This window comes from Corvus cornix, chromosome 1 (assembly GCF_000738735.6).
Source record: "Corvus cornix cornix isolate S_Up_H32 chromosome 1, ASM73873v5, whole genome shotgun sequence".
In the NCBI taxonomy this organism is placed as follows: Eukaryota; Metazoa; Chordata; class Aves; order Passeriformes; family Corvidae; genus Corvus; species Corvus cornix.
This window is the reverse complement of record NC_046332.1, coordinates 90,705,808-90,730,006: the sequence shown is the minus strand read 5'-3', so window position 1 is coordinate 90,730,006 and position 24,199 is coordinate 90,705,808. Positions and strand designations below refer to the sequence as shown.

General features: G+C 39.9%; 1 long non-coding RNA gene across 1 annotated transcript; it reads right to left on the bottom strand.

The window, feature by feature from the left end:
• Positions 1–4,878: 4,878 nt before the first annotated feature.
• Positions 4,879–23,149, bottom strand: LOC109143883. Its single transcript, XR_002044274.3, has 3 exons — positions 23,028–23,149; positions 9,609–9,863; positions 4,879–7,235 (listed from the first exon to the last, which is right to left on the bottom strand). It is a non-coding gene; the product is annotated as an uncharacterized LOC109143883 (long non-coding RNA).
• Between the last annotated feature and the right edge of the window lie 1,050 nt (positions 23,150–24,199).

The following is a 24,199-nucleotide window of genomic DNA, read 5'->3' as shown; positions in this document are numbered from 1 at the left end:
CTAATAAACCATCCACATCAATCCCAGATAGGAGAGAGAGATGTATTCCTTCATCTTCTCCACAAAGCAGATACAGCACAGCAAGGCCAGCAATTCCCGGGGAAAACACAGAGACATTATTTGTATTAACACATTCGCAAAATAGAGAGAGAATCAGTGCAGTCACCAAGCTCTGACCTGCACAGGAGCTTGCCACTTACTATCTGCTATAGCTACAGGACACTTAATACAAAACTGCTGTTACCGTGAGCCCCATGCTGGGTGCCAAAAGTGACTGTGGTGAGTTGATTTTTTCTGGATACCAGGTGTCCACCAAGTTGCTCTATCACTCCCCTACTCAACAGGACAGTGGGGAAGAAAATAAGAGGGAAAAATAGCTTCTGTGTTGAGATAATGCAGTTTGCTAAATCAAAAGCAAAGGTCATGTAAGCGAAAATCAAAAGATTTTATTCTCTACTTCCCATCAGCAGGTGTTGTACGGCACTTCCTGGGAATCAGGACTTCAGAACACATAGTGGTTGCTCTGAAAGGCAAGCACTGTAAATTAGGAATGCCCTCTCTTCCTCCTCCTTTCTCTTAGCTTTTGTTGCTGAGCAGACATCATGTTATGGAATATCCCTCTAGTCTTTGGTCAACCACTTGATTTTTTCTGGCTCTTACACCAGGTTTTTCTTCTGAAGGCTGACAACACCAGAACAAATAATTAAAACACAACAAGCAGAGAATATATGGGTAAGATACAATATTTTTCTTTTTACTTTCAAGTTCTCTCATGGGAGGATTTGCCATATTCCTCTCTGTGTTAAGCCTGTACTGGTTCTGCTTGTTCTTCTCAACCTGGCAGTTCATTTACTGGTTTGTAATGTTATTCCCCACTCTTTCAGTTATGCAACCATCCTGATAATGCAGTAATCCCCAAAGCATATCAGCTGTGTGTATGACAAAGAAAACCCAAGAACTGCTTATTGAGTGGCTCTTTTTTATTGCAGCTGTGAATCTGAGTAGCCTTTGAACAATGCACTGTGCCAGATAAGCTGCAGTGAGGTCAAAAGTCACTCTGTGTAGCTTTAAAACTGCTTTTGAAGTAGGCAATGAGTGATGAATTTCTCTGGTTGTGAAACAGGGAGATGACGGTAGAACTGGCTGGTCCAGGGACTGGATTTCTTGTCTGAAATCATGATTTACAGAGCCACTCCAAAAAAAAGACCAGGCAGTCTCTACAGAGAGCTTCTTCCAGGTTTCCATTGACCTTTTTCTGCGTGCAAACTGGTGGAAGGTGTTTTCTCATGCAAAACACACTGAGTTTATTTTATTTTATTATTGAATTTGATTTTATTTTTGCTTGGCTGTGGTTTTTTTTATTATTTCCATAGTATCAGACTTGAAGTGGGATGAAGGCTACAAATCCTACATCAGTATTGAGCACTATGATATGGTTTTAGGTCTGATTTACTTCATATGTTGCCTACATTTAATGGTGTATATAATACAGGGTACTATGTCTTATAAATTAAATATAGGGTACTATGTCTTATCAATTAAGGTACTATGTCTTATCAATCAAAATCTGTGTATGATACATTTGAGTGAAAGAATGTGTTTCTGTGTTATGCTTAATGTTTGTATTACATTTCTCTAAAACTCTGGTCTCCCTCTGCTGGACAAAACACAGTCTCTTTATTCCAAAAGATGTTAAAATATTTTGAGCTTAAAATTACATTTGATAGGTATTGGTATCTTTAGATACCCACGTGTATTCCTCATTCAGAAAAATGCATAATTTGGAGAAATGAAAGAACACCCTGCACAGACCAAGGTGTCACTTTGAGGCTTCTTGAATTTTAAAACTGCATTCATCTCTTTGTGACTGAATTAAGCTTGATCTGGCTGTGAGTCAGTGAGCAACCTTAGGCAACAAAAGCTTTTGGTACTATGGGATGCATTTAGAGTCAATCACAAATATTTCCTGTCATAGGCTCCTGGCTACCTCCATATGCTGTGGAGAACAATCCTGCAGGTGTCCGTAAAATAGGAATACTGCTCCCAATCTTGTGATGGTTATTTGATGTCTGGCTTGCAGCCAGATACAGGTGAAATAATCATCACAGATATATTTATGCAATAACAAAGTAAGTACTAAAGGATATTTTAAGTGTAAACATGGAATGAAAAGTCCTAAGGCTTTAATTAAGCAACCCATTTAAGCACAATACCTAAGTGCAATCCCTATCAGTAAAGCATTTATGTTCCATTACCATCACATTCCAGAAATTTCTTTGCTTCAAGTATCCTCTCTTCAGCAGAGTTTCCTGCTAGGGGAAGTGTTGGAGCCTACAGTGTGTATAACTCTGACCAGCTCCACATGTGTTGGGGTCACAGTCACATTAATATAAAATCTCGTTATTGTGGGCATGCATAGTCAAGTGATAAAGTTTAATTGGAATCCTGCAGCTTTTTAAAGTACTTTTCCCAGTAACATATCCATATAAAGTGCTGAAGTGTCATCCTATCAGTGGCACTACGTGCTTTGGCATTGTTTCTGGAAATTATTTTGTAGAAATAGAAGGTCAGGTATTCATTACGCAGAATAACACATTCCCACTCGTACATGAGATTTGGTTCAAAGCCATGGGGAGAAAACCAGAAATTTGTAATAAAGAGTTACAGAGTGTGGTACCCTTTGTATATTAAATGATGGGATGTAGTTAAAAGCATTAATTCACGTCAGTACATGATTCAGTTAGCTTTAGACTCCACTAGCAAGCTCAGTGTGGGCAATGTTAATACAGGCAGCATTGCTCAACAGAGATGAGATAGAAGCTGTTCAAGTTCTCAGGCTTAAACATGGGTGTACCAAAACTTATGCTTAAGGTTAGGCTTGAGAAAACCACAAAACCTAGAGCTCCAGGGACATTGCAACTACAAAAGGCACTCAAGAGAGAGCACTTCACGTCATCTCATTCCATTTGGTTACAATCATTTCACTTCAGAATTTTCTTTTATTTCTTTCCATTGAATTTCATTTCATTTGAAGTCCACCCATCAGTTTGTTTGGCTTTGTTCTCTGACTTCGAGATTTTATTTCCTTTTATGAAAGGAAATTCTTCATTTCATGAGAGGAATGAAGTCTTGCGATTTCAATGAGGATCCATTTGGCAAGGTTTGGTCCATTTCCATGCACTTCATGTCATCCCATGCTATTTTATTGTTTTCACTTTGTTTCAGAATTTTCTCTTATTTTTTTTTTAGCATTTCCTTTTGTCAATTTCTTCTTCTGTGTCTTTGTTTCACTTGGTTCGCTGATTCTGGGATTTCAGTGAGTATCATTTCAGCAAGGTTTGGTCCATTTCACTTCAAAAAAAGAACACCCCACTGCCCAAAGATTGCACTCTCCACAGCTTTCTCCTTGGCACCAGACTCACAAGAATGCAGCTTTTACTGCTCCACTTAGGGTTAGGGTTAGGCTTAGGGTTAAGAAAACCACAAAGCCCAGAGCTCCAGGGACACTACAACTACAAAAGGCATGCCAAGGGGAGCACAGCACTGCCCCAACATTGCTCCCTCCACACTTATCTCCTTGGCACCACCCTCACAAGAATGCAGCTTTTACTGCTCAGCTTAGGGTTAGGGTTATGCTTAGGGTTAGGTTTGAGAAAACCCCAATGTCCAGAGCTCCAGTGACAATGAAACTGCAAAAGGCATGCCAAGGGACTAGTCTGAAGAAGTAAAATTCTTGGTCTCACAGAAATTTAGAGAGGAATTTGGCTAATGATCACAATTTCAAGATCACATAAAAATTTCTGAAGCTGCTTTCTGAAGCTTCACATCCAAAGAGATTTTCCTGTCTACAAACAGATGTCTGTAAAAAGGAAACTGGAGTTATAATTTCGTTGGATAAACAAATGTTTTCTGAGCTGGAAAAGGCAGTCTTTATGCAATGAAATCCCAGCTTGAAGAGCAGATGTGCCACTTAAACAAACTCCATTTAACTGTTCCACATGAAAGGTCAAGATGTTTCAGTTCCTAAGGTAGCAGAGGGTAGCACTTGAGCATCCTGCTATATCACCAGTTGTGCAAGAAGTAAATTTTCAATTTTCAGTCTTCAGCTGTAATGAACTGAATGTTTCTTCAAGGGAAATATTGAAAAAATCATTGTGCAAGTCTGACTGTGTTTTACTGTAACCTACCTTCTTATTTTCATAAGAAGATATAGCCTCAGAGGGAACATGATGTAGCCTTTTCATATGAAGGCAGTGGGGTGTTCTTTTTTTGAAGTGAAATGAAGAGACAGGAGAAGAAACTAATGAAATGCTAAAAAAAAAAAGAGAAAGTTCTGAAACACTGTGAAAAAAAAATAAAATGTCATGGGATGACATGAAGGTCAGGGAAACAGACCGAAACTTGGTGGATTGATAAGCATTGGAATCGCAAGATTTCAATTCATAAAAGGAAATAAACTCTCAAAGTCAGAAAAGAAAAGGAAACAAAACGAGGGGTGGATTTATAATGAAATGAAATTCAATGGAAAGAAATTAAAGAAAATTCTGAAATGAAGTGATTGTAATCAAATGAAGTGAGATGACGTGAAGTGCTCCCCTTGGCATGCCTTTTATAGTTGCAGAGTCCCTGGACCTCCAGGCTTTGTGGTTTTCTCAAGCCTAAAACCGAGAATTTTCTCAACCCTAACCCTAAGGGGAGCAGTAAAAGCTGCCTTTTGCTGAGGTGCCAAGCACATGAGTGGTGCCAATCAGAAAGCTGATGAATGTTGGGGCAGTGCCGTGCTCCCCTTGGCATGCCTTTTGCAGTTGCTGTGTCTCTGGAGGTCTGGGCTTTGTGGTTTTATCAACCCTAACCCTAAGCCTAAGCCTAACCCTAAGCAGAGTGGTAAAAGCAGACTTTTGCTGAGGCTGAGGTGCCCAGCTCATGGGTGGTACCAAGCAGAGAAGTGTTAAGGGAGCAATATTTGGGCAGTGCCACTAGTCCTGCTTGGTTCTGGTAAATCCTTAAATGTGTACTTCATAACTTAAAGAATGGAATCCAGATGCTACAAAGAAGAAAAAATAGAACATACATTCTTTTTTTTCCAGTACAATAGCTCTCTGTGTCACGATTCTTATTAAGTAGCAGAAAGAACATTACATACTAAATACTTGAGGTATAAGAAACTCCTGTTTATAAGGCTTATAAAAATTTCTCTCTTGGCAGTGTCTGTCTTGATGCACAGTTGTAAAAAGATCTTTCTCGGTTAAACACAGTGCAGTGAGGAAAAGCAAAGCTGTAAAAATTATTAGTAGGTTTTCTTGTGAGTATAAAAATTAAGTTCTTGCCACCAACATTTTATCAGGAATATTCATTATCAACGTAAAATCTGATACTCTTCAGAAGTAAAGTCTATGTGTCTCACTTGGCTCTGTCTTCTGATACAGGAGTCCAGCTTTAATTTACAAGGGTGCATCCTTAAAGGTTGGCATTTTAAAGATAGTTTATGTATTTATTTTGGAAAGTCTGTTCATATTTTCAATCACAAAAAAATTTGTGTGGTTGAAGATTCCTGGAACGTGGTTTGAAACAGATTGAAATCTGCACCCCTTCCCAGTCCTATATCAAAAGAGCACTTCAACAGCTGTGGATGAATACCAGGATGAAGCTACCTGGTGTTAGCAACAGCTGGAATTCAGATGCCTCACTGTTCTACTGAGCTTGTCTGTTGTGATGTGAGTGGAGCTGATTCTGGTGGAAATATTTAAGTAGGAAATTTGTTCTCTCTCTTTTTAAATATTCCTCTTGATTTTTTCTTCTTACAGATAAAAATCTGCTCAGAGTTTAGTGGATGTGTTTCACCTCTCATTTGGACATTCTTTTGGGGACTATACCATTCGTATCAACAGAATTGCTCCAGTATATAACTAGGAGGAGAGGAGTAGATCTAGGATTCATAAAGTCTGTTGAGGTTGCCAAGTATTTTTCTTCCCAAAGGTCAACAAAACAGTTAACCTGTTTCCTTCAGGCCACTGGCATAGAAACAAATAGCAGTGTTATTTTCTGAAAAATTAACACTGTTCTGAAACAAATGACCCATGTTTCAGTGTTACACTGTAGGCTAAGGACTATGCTATTCCTTGTGGCAGCTTTAAGGGGGAAAAAACTCTCTTGCTTTTAAGATGTAACTTTTGGGCTTAAAATGTCTGTTACCTTTCCCTGAAGATGCAATGGCAACAAAAACAAATGCTGAGGTGCTGCATGCTGTATTTACACAGCCTATGGGTGCATTTCTTCTGTTCTAGTGTAACTCTTGTAGAGTGAAAAGATGATTAGAAAAGTCTTTTCTGAACAGCCAGTTTATTGGTAGAGTCTGACAAGCTGTCTTTTCACATCAGGGTACTATAGATGTGAGACATCAATCACGGACTGTCAGGATGGATTACTACACAGGTAAAGTTTGCACTAACTGATTGAGACATGCTGGACAGGACTTTCTCCCTGTATTAGTAGCAACTGGTTGTTTTGTCAGGTGTAAGGTTTCACTCCGTGTGTGTAAAACTCCACATGCAGTGTATCATCACTCAGATGCAGCTGAATTGCCTTGGTGGATGTCTACCTCTCTTCATTGACAAGTGGGCCAGCTAAAGCAACTAGAATTCTAATGTAGGCACCATTTTGAGTTCCTGAAGGTAGGCAAACTAAATCCAGACTCAACTATGGCTATCAATAAAATGGATTCAGAACTGCACATATTAAGTGATCGCACCTATAAGTCGATATATGAGGAATAGTAACCTATATAAAAGCAAATGTCTATCTAGAAATAAACAAAATTCTTTAGTCTACATCTTTGTTGTCCAACCAAATGCTGAACAGAAGGTCTGAAAAAAAGCTCTGTACAAACAGCATAATTTCTAAAGCGTGTGCTGGAGTCCTGCTTCCAGAAAAATGTAGAGTAATGTATCTATGAATTTAAAGAGAGAAGAGCTAGTTTGGAATACTAGCTTGGTGGGGGATTAAAAACTATTGTAATGTGTAAGGCTTTAAAAAGTCTTACTGGCATCTGAAAATTCTGCAATAAACAAGATACTTTTTCAACTGTGCTTAACAGCATATCTCGTAGAGAACAATCCTCTTGTCCAGAGATTGTAAAGGAGGTACGTGAGGTTCTGGCTCTCTGTGTACTTTGTGTCATACTTTCTGTTCCTGTAGGTCCAGCCTTGTTCCTTGGGATACATGGTTGCACATGTCGTCTGCAAGACAGAAAGACAGGATCCAGCTGTCAATTTTTCCCAACAAGAAAAGTAGAGTTTAAAGTCAAAACAGATATGAAGCAAGAATGCTATAGGAATAATAATTTAAAAAAAGACCAGTCAGGTATTTGTGCTTTGATCTAAACTGTATGAATGACAAAAGTGTGACAGGATGGTTTCTGAGTTATTAGAAATTTCTTACCTTTTAACAATGCTCATTCTTCATTTTTCTAGTTGTCTTGAAAAATGTCTTCTGGAAAGTCACTACTGATGATTAGATCTCAGTTCAAATCTTTTAAGTGTACCTTCAGTACAAAATCAAGAAACTGTGGCCTCTTATTCTTTTATAAATTTGGATAGGTGTCTTTCCTTAGATTGCTTATATCTGATCTAAAACTCTTCTGTTAAATTTGGTGAGAGTTCATAAACTCTGCTGTTTGCAACTTTCCAAATGGTAAAGAGATTCAGCAACATATTAATAATCCAGTTTCATGTGATTTTTCTTTTTCAAAAAGAATGATGTCAGACATGAGGGTTCATAATGAAATTAAAGAACAGAAGATTGCAGATTAACAGCAAATATCTTACAAAGCAATGTCCTTATAAACAACTATGGCTGAATTTCAAGAATTGGGTAATTATGACCATTAATATAAACTTCATTTTAGATGCTGAGAAAAATTCCTTCTGTCACAAGAAATGACAGTCCTAATACAGGATGAACACACTTAATATTTGTGTGCTTAAAAAATAGCTATTTTTCAGCATATTTTAAAATATGCTGTTCATCAGTGTCATTAAAGTGCTATCATACTTTTGTACTGTATGTAAGGACAGTTTCTAATGCTATCCAGTATAAGAATAGTTTATTTTTGTTTACTTTAATGAAGATGTTTCTTCTAAAGACAGGGAGACCTACATAAAAGAGATGTGTGAACTATTTAAGGCTATTATGCCAAATTAGGGATTTTTAATGTCAAAGAAATATTTTGGATGCTTTGACTGCATTCATCTTAGTCTCTTTTGTATGCATTGAGTATGGAAGCTGTCAAAAGTGTTGAAAGTCTGACAGATTTTTTGAGCTAAGTATTTTCTTTTTTGACAGAACAGTTTGGTTTCTTGCTTCACTGAGCAAGGATGCTGTTATGTTTGGCTTAGTTCATTTTGAAGTCTCCAATGGTCATAACCCATAAACCAGAGTGACACAGGGCCATCAATCAACATGCAAAGACTCTTGTCTAAGCTTTGAATTCTTGAGGCCATCTTTGCACTTGATGTTCAGAGTTCAACTTGTGGAATATCAATCATTTTTATCATGTGATTGTGGAGTGCTGAGATTGGAGTTCCTGCCCCTTCTCCACGTTCTGCATATTTAACTGCTCTGTGACCTACCTGACAGCACTGCTTCTTCAGGTGTGGTGTTTTCACATGTAAGAAAACCTCTAAATGTTTTTGAGTTATACCTAAATGACATGGCATTCAACCAATGAGCCATGACTGAGCCTGTGTTTTGGTGGCTAAATGGCCACTGTATGAAGGTGATTTTCTTCAGGCTGATCATTCATTTTATTCTTTCTGCTGTAACACTAGCTAGTAGTTACAAGATAAATACTGACATATATGCCAAATTTAAAATTTGGCAAATTAAAATAGTGAAATAATCTGCTTCTCTGTACCTGTATCTATGCTTATTTCCAGGTTTTATGTATGACTCTGTGCTTTGCACCCTTTCCATACAGTCAGCTACTACACAGATTTCCTAAATTAACTGAGGGAAAACAGAATCTTTTAACTCAACTAAACTATTAAGAAACCGTAATCTAAATAGTACTGGTAATACTGTTCTCCATAAACTGGACCTGGATTTTGCCAACATGCTAAATTGTGGTTTTATCATACCAAGAGATTTGTGACTTTTAGTGACCAGTCAGTTTAGGGAATTCTGAAAACCCATATTTTACAAATTGGCTGATTCAATAAATTTGTTTAGAAATACCAAAAGCAGTTAAAAATTCCCTTCCCATGACCTTCTTATTTTGTGATGAAACATAACTGAAACAGAATTCAATGGGAAATTAACTTTGTAGCTGATTCAAAACACTCTGAAGTCCCATTATGTTTTATGTCACTGATTATGGTGCCTTCAGCATATGATTGAAGCCAGGCATTTGCATAATTGTTTTGTTGTTTGGGGGGGGTCAAAAGTTTGAAAATAAAACTCCTTATTTTTTTCTCAAAGAAGATACTATTTTTTTTTCTTGCATAGCCAGTGAGTTTTAATATAACATTTATTGTAAATAGCCTGCACAACATGACCAGTAATCACACCTTTCTATTAAAAAGTATTCATTTTTGTAAACCACAAAGACATACCTCTTGATAACTGCAGCTACTTGTTTCTCGTCACTTGAATGACTTTTTTTGCTCATTGTGCTCTCCTAGTTTGGTCTCTGCTGTAAACCTTGTAACAAACTGGAAGATTCTGAGTTTAATTTACAGGAATTTCTTGTGATTCACTGAGGGTTGCAATACTGTGTGAAGATGGCAGCTGCTGCTGGCTCCAGGGAGTTTTGTGGTTGGTGATGAAACTGTGGAGAGGCTGTTCCCAGGGTGTAGGGATGGGCTAATCTGAGACAAAAATAGCATAAGGGTTATGTGAATTTAACTGCCTAAGTAATAGGGGTCTAATCCCCTTGGACACCCCAATCTGACCCCTGGTTCCTTCTCCACAGGTAAGGAAATCTGTGGGTCATTCCTGTCAGACATGGGCAAACAGCTGGGAAATATGCTAAATTAGCATCTGACTTTCTTGAAGGACTCTGTGTATGGAACTCAGCGATCCCTTAGTGTGCAAAGACAGTGGATACGTCCCAATGCATGTAGGAAATGCAATTATGTGTGATAGTTATAGACAGAAAATGTAACAAACCCCCTCAATTATCTTCTAAAACTGCACGGAGCCAATTTCAAGACTTAGCACCTGAAGCTGCTGTCCCAGAACAGGCAGTGCAGGAGCAGATGACTGGTTTCACTTGTCAGCTGGCAGCCAACATTTAGCAAACCTATTTCAGAAAGTAAGGTCAGGAAACGCTCATATGAGGAGCCTTCTCACACTTGTCAGAAGTGTGGGCATTTCATGATACAAATGCAGAAGTAGGTAATAAATGAACATGTATTTTAATGTTAATGCTCACGCAAATTTTGAAGCCAAGTGATCACCTCTATTTAGCAGCTGGCGTTGTCAAGCCTTCCACCAGCATTTTTATAGGGATCAATATGTGGACTTTGTTGTTATACAGTAGGATTGTGTACTATATACTATTCGTTTCCTTTTCCAGCATGTAAAAGGCAACAGCACTACCTTATGAACATTCCTAGTGTGTCTCTAGATCTCCCACATGTCAGAAGTGGGTTGGAGCACTATCATGAGGACTGTTGCAGAAAGAAGCATTCTGTCTAAATTAAATCCAAGGACTCCATCTCACCTGATGTCATCTACAGTGACCTGAGCACCCACCAGCTGCCTTGTCCTGTCCCTGGTATCTGCAAGAAGCTAACCCAGTTGTGGGCTGCTGAAAGAACTAGAATTCTGTAAGATATCACAGCTGGATATGTGATACTAAATCCATAAGCAGATTTTCTTGCAACCTTTATGTTGTATTTTGATTGTAGGCTTATTTAAAATCCAGTGCCGAGGGAGTACAGAATAAAGTAAAAGAGAATGAGAGAGAGATTCCTGGCCCAGCAAATACAAGCCTGCACTCAAAGCCTGAATTACACTCATCGAGGAAGCCAGGTCTGCAGTAACCCAGGAACCTCCACGTGCCCTGGATCCCATCATCCATCCTGCCTTCATACCAGAGCTGGACCAGCAAGGCTGCACCAGGGAGTGTTTGTCCTTGGTCCTTGGCTGTGCCCCCTAAGATCCATTCAGACTGACTGTCCCTCAGCATCGTAATGTGGATTGTTCAGGATTTTCTTGACCCCAGGGATCTAAAAATTATTCTTAGCGTCACAATACTCTGCCTTGGGAGTGGAGCAATGGAGAGCTGGTAGGGAGCTAACCAGGCATTGCGTTCAGCACAAAACCTTAGGACATCAGTGACAGGCTCACTCGTTTTGAAGATATAATAACGCATTCAATTCTCACCTGTAGATGTCTCCCCGTAATAATCCTATCAATTTGTGGCAGGCATAAAAATTACATGTGATTAAATTCTGCATGGAGAGTGTAACTGTACAGTAGTGTGATTTTCCTTGTGTTAAAAAGTCTGTTGCAGCCATGTTGCACATTGCAAAAAATTAATGTTACAAATAAATTAAAATCTTACCCTTTTGCATTAGAGTCAATCCATTAATGCTAAGAGATACTGTCATATATATTTATGCAGCTCAAAATATAGGCATATACCTGTATGTGTATAGTCATTTATATGACTATGAACATGTGTGTGTGTATGTGGTGTATGACTGAAGGATATCTCAGGACTCCCATTGTGCTTACATTCCAGACCAAGATATTCCTGTCAGATCTGTGTTGTAGTTCAGAATGAGATAAAGCACAATATCACGCACTTTACATGTAAAATACAAAATGAGAGGAAAGGAATGATAAGTGCAATTTTTCCCTCTAAATTTCTTGGTATTTTGTCAAATGGACTTGGTTTTCCCTTTCTTGGTAAAAAACCACTGTGCTTCAGCAACTAAATGATTCAAGCCTGTGCAGTTTGCTTGGGGAACAAGCAGCAAAAATGTCCTTTGAGCAGGCCTCTGTGAGTGCTCAGAAGTGTTCCAGCTGGTGGACTACTGTCCTCACTGCATGTTCACTCCTCTCACTCAAAACCTAATTTTGTATTACCTCCCATGTCAACTGGTCACTCATCCAGCTCTCTTATTGTCTCTCAACAGGGGTGGCAAACCACAGGAGTAATCACATCCTCCAAGATTGAAGCGAGATAATTTTTGTTCCAATAAGAAAGACTGGCTGATCTCCAGAGCTTGTCTGTCTCTATCTGCTTCTCTGCCAGTCTTCTCCTGCTTGCACTCTTCCTCTGTTCTTAGATCAGTGCAGATGCCTTCATAACCATGGAGATGCTTTCGATGCCTTATTATTTCATAATGAAATTTAGTCTTTTTTGTTTACTTTTATCTTTAAAAAGCTCTTGAATCATGACACTGGATGCTGGGAGAATTGATATAGGAACTTGATATGAGATGAAGACTTTCAATCCCAAAAACTGCAATGCTGCACCAGGCCCTGATAGATCTGCTACAGACAGCAAGCATTGCTGGTTGACTCTAGCATGGCTGGGAATAGGTGTTTGTGGGCCTGCTCACAGCCAGGACAGGTATTAGATGCTTCTTATTTCTCTCACTTTGTACAGCTTCCTGTGCCAGCTGTAGCCACTCATCAGGTCCTAAAGCAACCAGCCTAATTTCAGAAGGTTTTTTTTCTTCCAAAACAATGGCTCCTCTTTGAAGCATGAAGCTTCTCCTAGCAGAGTGCTCTGATGCTCTCTGTTGGATTAAATGTTGGAAAGATCACCAGCACCTGAGGAAATCCCATCCTAGTGAGGTTTAGCCAAATGTGCTGGCTAAAATTTCATGCCAGGGATTTAAGCAACTTCCACTGCTCTGAAGGAGCTGCGTGGCTCTTCAGAGACTCCCTGGCGGCCAACAGGGGCCATCACACTACACGAGTGCTCAAAACCTTTCTGTAGATGTGGCAGTAAGCCGCAAGGCAAAACGATCACAGCTGGCCACTAATGACATGTGTCACATTGTCTGGAGAACAGTGGGAAAGACTTAGGGATAGATTGGAGGTGGTGCTGGGCACACTCACAACTGATCAGGAGCTGATTGCAAATGTGCTTTAAATAGACCTAAGACTATAAAAAGTCAGTTTTGAGAAACAGGAATGGGGTACTATAACTCTTTGATGTAGTTATAATCCATAAATTAAGATAATACTTTTGGAGCATATTTCTATACTTTCGATATCCTTAACAAAACATTACATGGAAGTCCACAAATCAATTACAAGTTGTTCTAAGAATTTATTTCTTTAAAAATATAAGCAGAATACTTTCACTAGAGGTCCTTTATTTTTCTTTTGAAAATTATTTCCTTATCAGCTTCTTTGTGCAGTCCATAAAGTGGAAAGGCAAACACCTTCTATATTTGCTACAGGTAACAATCTGATAACTCAGATTGATAACCCAAGATTGATTAGCACATCTTAAGTTCCAGCTTTAGACAATTTCTCTGTCTTGAGTTTCTCGAATGTAAAGCTAGAGCTTGTATACAGGTTGTAAAATTTGCATTATCATTGTTCCTGGTGCTCTTAAACACACAAGTAGAGAAAGATTTTTAGTGTATTAAAAAGTCCAGAAAGAATTTGAGGTTATCAGCATCAGTTCTACAAAATCTATAAATAATTTTAAAACATAAGAAAATAATTTTTGGATTTCTCAATACTAACTCGTTAATGAATTTAACTGCTCCATTGTCTATTTGTTCCAGTTCAAGCAGTAGAGTGATTTTGCAATATATATTTTTTTTCCATATAAGAATTAAACTTTTACTTCACATGCTCTTCTCATTGCTTCCCCCCCCCCCATCTATGATTCTGAATTAATTCTGGGTAATTCCTTGGTAAATAACAGACAGATACTTTTTCTTTGACATATAAGAGGCAGGTACTTTTAGAAGTATGGTTTTGGTTTGGTTTTTTTTTTTTTCCCTGATCTCACTGCTTGCTCTACAGGACTTTGAGGACCTGCATTTATTTTCACCACCATCAGAGAAATCACTTAGGTGCTTAAAGGCTTAAGTGCTTTACTGATTGAGCTTTTATTGCGCTGGAGAGTACCAATTAAAAAAAAAAAAAAAAAGTCCCGTGCTTCCCTCATGATTCAAAACATCTAAAGGAACTGAGCACCATACAGAGAAGTTTAACCTTTAGAAAACATTTTGTGAGACCATGCAAAGGGTACTTCTAAAATCTAGTGAAACTCAAAGGGTACTTCTAAAACCCTTAGCATTCATCAGCCGTTGTCTCGTCTATCAAAACACCCAAGTTAATTAAAAGCAGGAACAAAACCCAAGAAAAACAAGGATCCGGCCTTCGGCAGCTGGCTCCGGTAGATGGCACTGCTCTGAATAATTTGAGCAGGAACCAGCGATTTCTGCAGGATGCTCCTGGCCGGCACCTGAGCAGCAGCGCCGAACCGCCTGCAGCTGCCGTCACGCCGGCGGGAGAAGGCGTTTGCATTCTCCTGAGAGATTTTTGCTATATTTTGTTAACGTAATCAAGAGTTTGTTGCTAGCGAGAAAAAAATAATTGTACCCACTGCTGTAATCGTGATTTGCTGGCTGTTGCTTGTACCTGTTGCTCCACTTCATAATAACTCTTCCTCCGCTTCACTTCATGATAACTCTTCCTTCTCCCCGTTTTGGTTTATCAGCAAACTCAGCCTTCATTCTGTCAAGTTACTGGTGGTGGTGTCAGCGATAGGAAATGTCCTTTCCTGATAGCGTGTGGGTTGCTTTGAGAGATTTTGTCTCTGCTGAGGGGTGAGTTTGCTGTCGTATGTGTGTGTGCTGCTGATTTACTTCCACAAAGGGAAGCAGGGACCTAAATGTTCCCTCTACAAAGGCCCTCAGGGACTGGAAAATTTAACTTTCAGATACCTTAGTGCCTAGAAAAATCCTTCGTCACAGAAGCTCAGGCTTCCTTGAATGAGAGGACTTTGGTGTTAGACTGGACTTGGTGTTCACGTTTGGGGTGCACAGAGTTCCTTTTCTGGTTTTGTTTCCTATTTTTATTGGTGAATTCCCTTCTCAAGTTTGGTGCTTAAATCACACCACTCTTTTCAGGTTAATAATCAGGGACATTTTTTGGATCTGGGAGCAGTTTTTGACTGCTGGCTTTGGCTATTACTCTGATTTCTTGGGTGGGGAACTGTGAGTGCCCTCAGTACCTCTGAGCTGTAGGGGAAGTAGACAATAATATGAGGAATGGCTTTGATATGAACTGCTGAAGGGAGTACACATCTTTCCTAGGATTCTGTAATTTGAGGGACCTGACTTTTAATTAGTTCTTGTTATCAAGCAGATGAGAACTCTGAAAATAGACCCCTTCCTTCTTGTTCCCCTGGGTATAGTAAACCACAGACATTCTGGGTCCTTGTGCTGGAAGGACCTGCAATTTTTCTGCAAGTTGCCACAATCATCTGGGATGAACTCTCTCTATGGGGTAGATCATTCTCTCCAGTCTGAGAACAGCATGACGAGTCCTTGTCTTTGTTCCCTTCTTTTGGATCTGGTCCTCCTCAGCTGGGAAACAAGTGCTGTTTTAAAGTGTTTTTTTTTCCTGAGGTAGTCATTGACCCGTTGACTAAAAACTGGACCTGAGTAACTGGTGTAATCACTAGCCTATTGCACAGATTATTCTCTCAACATCTACTAAGACAAATTACATAAAGTGGAATGAGTAGACTGGGAGGATCACAATCCTACAGCCTTGTTGAAATTTCCATTACATGGTTGGAAAAGGAGGAAGAAATCTTCCCAGGATTTGGTGCTCCAAGAAAGTGGAAGGAGAATATGTTTGGAGGTGAGGGTAGTCCCCTCCCTTGTGGGTTGATAGACCCTTTCAGGAGAGAGCAAGGCTGCTGGCAGTAGACTAGATGTCAGCCCTACCTTTCTCCATCAAGCCCTTGTTGTGCAGTTCAGGCAGCTCCCTGCTCAGTATGCAGGTTTTCATAGTTCCTACTTTTAGCCCTGTGTAAGATCCTGCTCTCTTCTTCTGCAGGTCCCAGCCTTCATTGTATCCATTGTCCTTTTTTCTTTTTTTAATTTTTTTTTTCTTTCTTCTTGCCATTATCTGGTTTTGTTTCTGTTCTTGAATGAAAGACTTAGAAATCCCAGTTTCCCCGTTTTTCCCCCTTTTTTGTCATCTTCTGTCAGCAAACCCCAGGGGCAACTTGCTGGTAATGTGCTGTGCAAGTCCGCAGGCTCTTGAAGGAAACAGCATTTTTTTTTTCTCCTGATCAGTTTGAGTGCTAGGAAAAACAAAGTGGAGTGAAACATCTCTTTAATAGACACTCAAAGGCCAGACTCTTGGAAGGACTCATCCCCTGATTGTGAGGTTCTGGGGATAATATCCCTAACAGGAGAAACCTGGCAACCATGTCCATTATTTCTTTGACACAACCTTATTCAGCTATTTGTGAATTGTGTTCCATCTTGCTGGTGCTGGCCAGACATGGAGGTTGGGCGAGTGTTGGCTTCACCAGGCTGTGCTCGGGGTGACTGCATAACCAGAATTGGGTAAAGCACAGACATTAGCAGACGAAAATGAAAACTTAGGCACTTTTTTATCACTTTCTAAAGGCTCAAGAAAAACAGCTTTCACTGAGCAGTCTTTGTTCCTGCAACATTTCTATTTCTAAAACTTTCAGTGGGAATTTGAGCTGGTGTTTTCCAAGTGCATACAACAGCTGGCTTACTGTGCTGTGTGTCACTCTTCAAAAAACCAAAATAAGACCAGCCAGAGACTAGGAAACACTGAATTCTCCCCCATCTCTTACCCCAGGCAAACAATTCCCTAAAAACAAATTTTCAGACAAGTAAATATGAATATTGTCCATTGCCATTTCCTACTGAGGTAAGTAGTTTGAGGTCATCTTTTCTGTATTTACAATGTATGGCTTAAAATACAAACACCCTTTGTGTTTTGTTATTGTTTGCACGACTGAGTGCTTTCATAGATATATGCAGCAATAAAGGATGGCTTAGAAATTAAATATGAAAAGACTGCCACTGGGGAATAGAGTGCTCTACCAACCAAGACACAGCCTCCATTGACCAGGCTCACAATGTAATGCTCTTTTTAAAATGTATTTGATGCAGGGCTGAAATTTATGCATCATAAGGGATGATGCAAAACTCACCATCCAGTCCTTTTCAGCCTTTGGTAGAAACTTTGATCATTAATTTAATAATATATTTAGTTGTCTAAATTTGTAAGGTCTGCTGCAATTTTGCCTGAATGTGAAAACAGACCTTTCTGGGCACCCTGTTCTTACTTTTTTTTCTGTACAAGAATGTCATGACATTTTAAAACCTGTGGGTACTTTCTTTTCTTCTGCTCCTTAATTGAACAGCAGGGTACATTTTTAACTGCTCGTTCACTGTGGTTCTGGAACATGCCCAACACAGATGTCTTTCTTTTGTCGTTTCTCTTCCTTCCTCTTTAGAAATTTTATTGCCCACACAAACAGGTGAAGCTCAAAAGGGTTTTTCTTCAAAGAAGATTCTAATTCTTGTGTCTATGTTTGCCAATTGCAAAATGTAATAAATGTGTTTGCCTCTGGGCTTGACATAAGCCTCAGATATTAATTTTGGAACAAGCATTTTCAGAGTTACTAGGCTGCAATTACAGTTGTGTTAGCACATGTGTATTATTTAGTTGAAGTCAGAAACCAGTCTTCCTTAGAATAAGCAGGTTTCAGGTCCAGTTTGGCCATTCAAAATGTGTTAATTGCTTGACAGAGTAGGTTATCTCATTATGGATTGGATTAAATTTTGTTGAAATGAGTAGATCTTTCATTTAATATAGGTTTATGAAGATCATGGGCATACATTTCAGCCTCAAGGGGAGGCAGTCAAGGCAGCTTGGAAATGTAAGTGATATGTGTGGATGAGCTGGGTCTATCTATTATTTTGGCAGTAAGGTATTTGAATGAGAGAATAACACTAAATGATAAAGGAAAAAATCACAGTGAATATTGTATAACATCTGTGTGTGGTCATGACAAGAGTGTACAGTGCTGAGGTATTGGATTGAAGGAGTGAGAAAAAACCTTCAGTGTTCAGTCTGCCTGACTTTCATAGAAGCTTGATGTTGTATATCACTGTGAATGTACAAAATCACAAAACATCCCAGAGTTCCCTGATGTGATCACCAAGTTTTGCATGGAGTAAAACATCACATCTGTTTAACAGGATTCTGGTGACCTTGGCCCTTTTTGTCCAGGGCTCAAATGCCTTTTTCTAACCTGCACACTTTTTGTAGCTCAGTTTTGCATGCATGTAATGTCCATGTCTATGTTAATATTCAGTGTGTATCCAAATTGCCGTGGTCCCAGAAAAGCAAAAAATAACCCAGCATGATTAAGACCGGCTGTAAGGGTGGGAGTGATGGGGTTTGAGGGTATGAAGCACCACACATGAGATGAGCAGGCTGAAGCTTTGTGGCTGGCTGAGCTTATCTTGCACAGCTCTCTTCTGCTTTAGGAAAAAAGTCTGCTCACCCATGGCCATGTCCCTTTCACCTAAGTAAATACTTAGCAGATGAATGTGCAGAGAGAATTTTACTGAAGGAGGAGTGAAGGGAGAGATAAACACTGAATAGGCAAATGTTGGAATTTGAACCTAAAACATCTTCAGAAGTTACCCTGGCAACAGCATCCTGAAGTTCAGGGGTGGAGAGGGAGAGAGAGACCCTGTCCTGAGGCTGAATCAGTGAGTTGCCTAATCTGGGATAACCAGCATCAGGGAAGGTGTTTGAGGATGGATTGTCCTCTGAAGCTGCTACTGTGCAGCTTGACTGTTGCACATTATTCATTCTTCAGCTTTTTAATGAGTAATTTTGAGTAGCCCAAGAAGGGCTCTAATCAGGTTCAGTGGAAGTCTTTCCACAGATTTTGCCTCTCTGCAAGGATAAGGTCCTTGAATCGTGCACTGCTGGCTGGTAATTCTCAGAAGGAAGAAGTTGAATTAGTTTTCCTTCTTCTTGCAGCCAACAGAGTGGAAACATTTTATGTCATCTGCTTTGGACCTTGAAATGGGAAAGGTAAAACAAGAGCAGGATGCAAGTAGCAGTATGAATTATAAGGGAAGAGTATTTATGGTGTAATAGAGTCACCTCCATGTTACTTATGTAAGGGTGGAAAAACAAAACCAGAAACTTAAACTTCTTCTTTTTGTCTGGGAATTCTTCTAAACAAATCATTGTATCAATGATGACTAACCATTCTACTGGCTTCTCTTTACTGGAATCACTTATAAAACCCCAACTCTTGGTTTGTCGCACAAGAGGCCAGAAGATGTAACTGCCTGCATAAGGGGAAAGAAAAAAGGTGAAATGCCATTAAAAAGTGAATGAAGTCTTGCTGCAGTGGAGCTAACTTGGCATCTCTATTCTGTTCTCTTTAATATTTCCAGAACCATGCCAGCTCTGTGCAGGTGCTCCAAAGGTCACCAGGCTCATATGGTCTCCATGAGATGCACTGTCTGTGTATCCCCATGCAGGACGATGCACCAGCAGCTGGTGCCTATGTGACTCATGTTTCTTTGAGCAATTTACCAGGTACTTGGCTGAGATATTCTGAAAAGAGCTGATAAGGGAGTTTGGTTTTCCTCAGGAGACCAAAGCACTTTGCTACTTTGTTAGTAGAGCTATGAGAAATAAACAACCCCCTAAACATTACAGCCAAGAGAACTACACACTCTCAGCTTCCTGCATATGATGCAGGGACTGTTGCAAAATGATTTTGGAACTGAAGGAGCTTAGGAACTTTGTGGTTTCAAAGTCGGTCCTAGTCAGCACTAATGACCAGTTATTTGCAACTAGCTCGTGGCTGTTCCTGTTTATTCGTTATGAAAGATGTATTCCTGCGTGTGAGATGAGAGAGGGAAAACACTTTCCTATTGCCATCTCTAATAAAGCAGTAAACATTGTTGAATGGCAGAGTAAAGAATATGAATTTGATTTGTCCTGCAGGAGCTTTCTGATGCAGAAGTGAATCTGTCTGGTGGCTGAATTATTGATGAAGGTTGTTGTTTTTAACCCTAGTGTATTGCCTGTGATGTGGTAAAAATAACTTCTTCACAGGTTCTCATCCTGATTGCTGGCCAAATGTTATTCTTGATTGTCCATCTGTGGCTGCTATTAACTTAGACAAGAGTCACTGCCATGGCTCCACAGGTAGTAATTAGGCACAATTTATTTTTGTCCTAGATACATCCTTAGTGGTAAGTATTAAAATTTGCATAGAAAAATTTTTCATCCTTAAATGTCAGTTCTTCTCATAGTTTATAACCAATAGATTGTGGCTTGCACACAGCCCACGCACACAGAAACAACAAAGGATCAGAGTAAGTCTTCCTGCCTTCCCTGTCTTCTTACCCTTTGACGCAGTTATTTGTCATGCAGATACATCAGAAGCACATCCTGTGTCTGCCTTCTTTAGTCTTTGCCTACACAACTGAGAAAGTATGTTGGGGTAATTGCAAAGCTATGGATTTATTGCACACATTGGACAGCAACAATCAAAATACCAATATGCCATCAGTGAGTCTTGAGACACAAGCCAGATGGAGCTGTGACTACTTAAGACACCTTTCTTAGGGGTTTAGCTTCATATTCAGATCAGAGATCCATTCTTGACTATTCAGCCCAGTAGAGATGAGCTGTTCCCTCTCTCACTGCTGCATTTCTTGGTGTTTGTTGCAAAATTGTATAAAGTCCATATTTTTTGTTTGACCCACCACACTACACTTAACAAAGCAACTCGTAGTGATGATGCTGAAAGGGAGTTATTTTCCAATGATGCCTTTTCCACAGAAGCCTTTGGACACATTCATAAGAAAAGGAAACCCAAGTGTACACAGCCCTACGAGACTGTAGGGTACAAGATGAAATGAATGTGGGTGTGGGGCACATAAACCAAAAATCAGAGCATGTTTACAGAAAAGATTTCTAGTCTGGTGAGAAAAGCTGCATCCTCTGTGGCAGAGAGCCTTGCCATTGTCATCCTGTTTCTGAGCACAGGTTTGCAGCAGCTTTCTGCTACAATGTCTACACAGACTTCCATGAAGATGCGCTTATTGAAGCCAAGGTCCTTCCTGTGAGCTACAGTGTTTTGACATAAAGGGTCTTTTTGCTGTTTTAAACAGCTGGGAAGAATATTTTTAAAAAGTCAGGCTTGTGGTTGATGAATAAAACATGGCTCAATGTGATGCCATTCAGCAAGGGAAGCTGTGGAATAACTTAAATTTTTGCACACATGGATTTTGTATACTGGTAAGGACATGAGGTTTCATTGTGATAAGCATTGAAATCTATTATAAAGTTGTGAATATAACAGGGCACATAAGAAGTAACTATCATTAAAAATGAGAGTGAATTGTTCCTGTTAGAGGCACATTGAGCATGGCTATTAGAAATACTTTCTGCCTGTTGGGAGATTTTTCTTTCTCATTTTTCCCTCCCCAAGCTCATCAAAGGATAAAAGCAGAAAAAATTGGTGTAATGGGTTTATTCTTTCTTTGTGCAGTATTTGTGGAAGCTAACAGTAGCAAAAACCCTTTGTAGGTTAAAATAATAGTTCTTTAAAAAGCATTCAAAGAGAAGTACATGGGCTGCATTAGAAAAAAAAGAAGGTTGCCTGTCATTTATAGGCTGGTTGGGTTTCAGTGGGCTCCCAGAGTGCTCCAGAAACATGTGTTTAATCTGCCACATACATACCCTCAACTGATAGCAAGCTAGACTTCATTAGAATAGCTGTTTCAAGGGAAATGCCTTAGATATTCAACAGAGCTGCATTTTTCAGTTTTGTTTTCAATTTTACAGAAGTCATGGTTAGTACCTCATTGTCCTGGAAGACAGTCTATATTGTGCCACTACTTTGATGAGCTGGTTACTAGGCCACTGCTGCTAAAGGTATCCTGCAAACCTTTTTTTTTCCAAAATCAAGCCAACTGTAGCACTGCATTGAACAGGTTGAGTGGTGATGTCAGCACATGCTTAAAACTGGTGGTGGCCTTGGGTGGTTAGCCTTGTGTGCTCACTCAGGCATAGCCAAAATAATTCATGTTAAATCATGTTGCTTTCTTCTCCTTCTTCCTTTTTTTTTTTTTAATTTAAGTACCTCTGCCTTAAACTTGCTCATTCCACCTTTTAAATATAGCCTTTGGAACGCTAGCAACTTGTGAGACATCCAGTATGTTTATTATTTAGTTGTAGTGGTTTATGATCTTTCCTGGACACTACTATATTTGGAAAAGTATTTATGAATTTATCTAGACTCCACCTATGAATTGAAAGGACAGCTGCACAGAGCTATTCAAAACTTTTCAAAAATATGCTAATGAAATGCACAATCAAATAATCAACAAACAAAGAAATGGCAAAATTCAATACTGTCATTTTTAAAGAGCTGTGTGTCTGGCAGCAAGACAGTATTCATTGCTTTGTGAACACTGAGTCAAGCTGAGGACAGTGTGTTTGGGTTTAAGTAGTATAACTTATTCAGGTTAAAGTGCTTGCAAGATGGGACCTGTGGGATCATTTTCTGTAAGTGAAAGAAGAATTCCTAGTTAAGGTCAAGTTGTGTCTGGTCTTTCCAAAGCAGTTAGTGTATGTGATGGCTCCAAAGAATCCTGAAAATTGCCTTGGGCTCTACATGAGCTTTTTTTGCCTATTTGATCTCTGGATTCTTATCTGGTCTCAGAATACTCATCACACTGAAATTTGTTATTTAATGTCTAATTTAAATGGCCAGAAGAATTAAGTAGATTTAGATTATGTTTAAGTTTCAGTCCCAAGTAATTTGCCACAAATTTAGTATTACTTTCCCCTGTGGTGTTTTGACCCTGGCTGGATGCCAGGTACCCACCAAAACCCCTCTATCACTTCCCTCCTCAGCTGGGCAGACAAGAGAAAATACAACGAAAGGCTTGTGGGTCGAGATAAGGAACAGGGAGCTATCACTCACCACTTACCATCATGGGGTCCTCCAGAGGTTGCAGGTGGATCTCTACTTCGCTGTGGACTTCCATGGGCTGCAGGGGCACAGCTGCCTCACCATGAGCTGCACCACGGGCTGCAGGGGAATCTCTGCTCTGGTTCCTGGAGCACCTCCTCCCCTTCCTTCCGCACTGACCTTGGTGTCTGCAGGGCTGCTGCTCCCACATACACTCACTCCTCTCTCTGTCTGCAGTTGGTGTTGTGCTGTAACTTCCACCCTTCTTAAAATCTGTTATCCTAGAGGTGTTGCTGTCGCTGATTGGCTTGGCCTTGGCCAGTGGTGAGTCTGTCCTGGAGCTGGCTGGCACTGGCTCCACTGGACATGGAGGAAGCTTCTAAAAGCTTCTTACAGAAGCCACCCCTGTAGTCGCCAACTATCCAAACCCGGCCTTTTCTCCCAGGCAACCAGCGACAGGACAAGAGGATGTAGACTTAAGCTGCACCAGGAGGGGTTTAGGTTGGACTTTAGGAAGAAGTTCTTCACAGAAAGGATGATTAGACATTGGAATTGGCTGCCCAGGGAGGTGGTGCAGTCGCTGTCCCTGGAGGTGTTTAAGGAATGTCTGGATGTAGCACTGAGTGCCATGGTCTTGTTGGCATGGTGGTGTTCAGTCATAGGCTGGAGTCAATGATCTCAGAGATCCTTTCCAGCCTCACTGATTCTGTGATTCTGTCCCATCCTTGATCCTCTCCAATTCACTTTCTATCTCTCACACACTGCTAAAACAGCTCCTGACAAAACCTCTCATGAATAAGTCTTTTTAGCAAAGGCCAAACCAGCAACTTCTCTATTTGACTAATAAGTATCCCACTGTTCCTGAACCAGCTTGTCACTGGGAGGGGACATGAGTATTTTACAATTACCTGCAGCCCTTTCTCCTCTTATAGAGTCTGCCTCACCTGAGATAACTGTAGGTTGCCAACTTAAATGGTAGGTCTACATGGCTCCGTTAATTCATTGCTGTCTGGCCTGTGGAAGTTTTGGGGAGAGTGTTTTAATGGGGAGCTGAGAAAGATCTTGTTACTTCATGAGAAGTGCACAGTCTTTGTCAAACACTTGGTCTTCATCAGGCTCTGGGTTTGTTTACTGCAATTTTACAGAAAGGAAGTAGTATATATTCCGTGAGAATATGGCCACAGGTAGTGC